Consider the following 3,952-nt stretch of genomic DNA (forward strand, 5'->3'; position numbering starts at 1 on the left):
TAGAAGTTGTTCAACCTTTTAGCCCAGCCGTTCTTAATCCTGGCCCTGTGTTCTGTATGTTGTCCTGTTACAGTGTGTTCTTGCTGCTGCACACCTGACTTAATCAGGTATGCAGGTGTCTAAGTAATTATATCAATTAATGATGTTATGACTGATTGCAAAATACTGAATTATTAACATGTTAATCATTATATCCCTCAGAGGAGTTTTGGCCAGTTCAACCATAATTAGGGTCAAATTAAATTTAGTTTATTTATATGACACCAGTTCACAACAAATTTCACCTGAAGGAACATGACAAAACAAATTGCTCCAATTCATTGCTAGTTCCATTAAAATATATGATCAGATTAATTGTATCATATAGATAGATACGGTCATTTACATTTATTTATAATAGAGTACAGTTTAAATGGTAACATCTTTGGAAGCCCAGATTTGGTCAACAAATCAAGTCACTGAATAAAAACAGACTTTCTAGCAAACAGTTATCCTGAGCAAGCATGTGATGACAGTGGAGAAGAAACACTTCATTTGAACTGGAAGAAACCAGAACCAGGTTAAGTTTGAGAAGTCATCTGCTGTCACTGACTGGTTGTTAAGAGGACAGAAAAGGAAGGATAAAAGAGAAGCACTGGTCATGTAGGGTTTAAGTTAAATGTATCCAGGCCTTTAACTGGGAGAGTACCATCCAAGCTTCGTAAAACAAGATGAAGGTCAGTTTTGCTTGAAAATTATAAGAGGTTTAAATATCTTTGTCTTGTCCACAGGTGGTGGTAGGATGGAGTGAGATGGAAAACAGGTTAGAGCTTCATCTGCAGTAAGGCGAGCACTGCTCCGATCTGTTGTGGTACAGAAAGAGCTGAAAAATCAAAGCTCTCGATTTTCCGATCTATTCTTATAAGATATGAATCATGAATGAAAGAACAAGATCCTAGATACAAGCGACCAAAATGAGTTTCCTCCACTAGGTGGCCGGACTCAGCCTTAGAGAAGAGTGAGGAGCTCCTTCTTACAGGGGGAGCTCGAAGCAGAGCCCAAAAACAGCCTTTTACAATGTGCTAGGTCAAAATGATCTACAGTATTACTAATCAACTGAAATGTTGTAATTTGGTCTTTAATCAGACCATAAACGCCTAACAACTGCATCTATAAGAGTTTAATATACGGTACTCTTGTGTGGCGTCATCCCTTACTGAACTGAGGCAACTCGGTCCAGTTCAGCCTCCTCCCTGCAGCACCGCCCAGCAGCCTGAATAGCTGCTTTGTGTTCAGAAAATATTTCAGCCCAAAAAATAAATAAAATGCAGAATATTTGGCCGAATGAGAATGATTCCCAGGTATTAAACAGGAAGGTCTCTGTTTAAATGTATAACCTAGTCTATCATTTTAATAAGGCAGTGTGGTGTGAATGGAACAATATGATTATACTGAAAGAAGAACATAAGTAATCCTCATGGAGCATAATAAGTACCTGATGCTGAGTTATTGTTCTTGACTCATGTCTTCATTGAAGCATTCATTTGTGACGTTTGACATGCTGAACAGGAAATGGGAAGATTTTCTGGAAGCAAACATACTGAAAAATCAACTCAGTGGAGAACAAAGGTTTAGACACCCCAGCTTAAAATATCTATTGGTTTTACCCAATTGAAATAAAAAAAAAAAAAAACAACATTTATATAGAAAATAAGGTTTTATACATATTAACTGAGATTTGTCCTTTGTATTCCAGGTTGGATTACTTTTTATTTACAGTTAAATATCTAAAGCCAAAATAGGAAACACTCCGGAAGCAGCTGCTTTAAATGTTTTTCTTGTGTTTTTCTTATTATTATTTTTTTTTTCCAGCTTTTTATGAATCAGTTCTTTTTGTTCTTAGGGAATAGCTGCTTAGAGGAAGCCATGGACACTGCCACCGATTGGGAACATCTGACATGCTTTTGTTAAAGCTCTGAATGAATAATCCATTTTCCAACTAACTAGAGTTTCTTATTTTAAAGAACACAAATGTAAAATTCAACTAAAGAAAAATATGTTGCAAATCCCACTCCTCCCTCTCTGTTTTGCGTCAGCTCTGTCTGCAGGGCCCATCTATGTAGAATAACTAGCCTTTAGAAGCTGATGCTATTCTGCTTCGATAATAATATTTGTTAGTATGGAAACAGGTCAGAGGAACTGTATTTCTGTTCCACATTTTGTCTCACATTTCCATCAGTACAATGGAAACTGTAACTTGAGTCATAAAAAGATTTTGCGGCCTAGTTTCCTTTGTCCTGAGCTGAACCCTTTCCATAATACATAATTAGAAGAACCATCAAGAAATCCAAAATACTGAATTTTATATGACACAACCTAAATAGTCCAATTGAAAGCAGATGCTTTTAAAAGATTGCAATACATTAATTATTCCTCAATTTAGATTGGACAGTAAATAATTGAAAGGTCAGTATTTAAAATACTTAAATCTTTGGTTTGTACACTTTTGCTATTTAGACTTTAGGTGGAAACATTAAATTTTTAGCCATGTTTGAATCCAAACTGAGGTCTGGAAATGTTTCTGGTATTTTTCATGTTACTGTAGCAGCTGTGTTGGAGCAGACGTCCTGCAGACTCAAACACAGCTGACTCTCAGAGTCCCAGCCACTGCTGGCGCTATTCCCAGTCTCCACATCCCAAAACTCTGCCTCCGTTGCTTCTTTGGAAAGTCTGCTAGATTCTTGAGGCGTTTTAACTGGCATACCTCCTGCAACAACCTCAAACACATACGCACACGCAAACGGACTCACAGCCCCATACATAACAGTCCTGTTAGTTTTCTTTCGAGATTTCCTGAAATGATTTACATCCCATATTTCTGTTCCCACTACTTTATCTCATTATAGTGAAAACGCTTTGCAGACTGGTCTGATCTTTTTGTTTTGGTAAAATCTGAGGGTGTTTAGTGAGGATTTAAGCCAGAAATAACACAGGTAACATGAATGCAATTTGATTTCATGCTAAAAGTTTAAAAGTTTGACTGTTTTACATTCATGGTGACATTATTCAACGCAAATTAAATAATTTATGGTCTGCAAATTTCTTTCCACAGATTATGCCAGATAATGTAAATCCTCAATGACTTAAAGGGTCTAAAGTTTAACGCTTGTACTGATAAACAGGAAATTTCTCCACCCGATTGCTTTGAGTCATTGATTCTGCAGCAAACCCTGATCTTGACTAAGCATGATGTGACTTCGTTTCAACAGCAAAGCAAAACCCGGATCAGTATAAGGGACTATCTGTTGTAAGGAAGGTGACAGAAAGCAAAAGCACTGGCCAATGAGTGCTTTCGATGGTAAAGAAACATGGTGGGAGTACACATAGTTAATGGCAGCAGTAGTTCCATCAATGCCAGTCTAATAAAGAGACACAGCTAACCACCAAAGCGCAGAGCCAGGAGTACTTTCAGTGGGAAAGGAAGACAAAAAGGACACAGTCAGGTACAGCAATTGTTCCACCAATGACTGTCCAGTAAAAAGGTAGGCTTATCATAGAAGTCTGGACCTTTGAGTTCTTTGTGGAAAAAAACCTAAAAGAATACATGAAGTCAATAGCTCTTTGAGTCCAGAAAACACACACAGCAATCTACAAAGGCATGAACCTGAAGTATTATTTATGGAAAGAGGAAAACAGAGTAAATATACATAATTTATGGCAGCAATAGTTCAGTCAATGACTCAGAAAAAAGTCAGCTAAACACAGAAGCATTGAGCCACAGATGCTTTCTATGGGGAAGGAAAACAGAGATGACAAAAAGTTGTAGACTTCATCGATAACATCGACAGCTAAGAAGTTTTGCTCTCATCTAGAAATTTTGCTCTAACATGTTTACAAGAAGTCCCATATCATCCCACTGCCACCTCTGTGCTTCCATGAAGCTGCCTTGGGCAGCCAAACGCCAAACATCCTG

Source organism: Girardinichthys multiradiatus, chromosome 15, assembly GCF_021462225.1.
Source record: "Girardinichthys multiradiatus isolate DD_20200921_A chromosome 15, DD_fGirMul_XY1, whole genome shotgun sequence".
NCBI classification, from domain to species: domain Eukaryota; kingdom Metazoa; phylum Chordata; class Actinopteri; order Cyprinodontiformes; family Goodeidae; genus Girardinichthys; species Girardinichthys multiradiatus.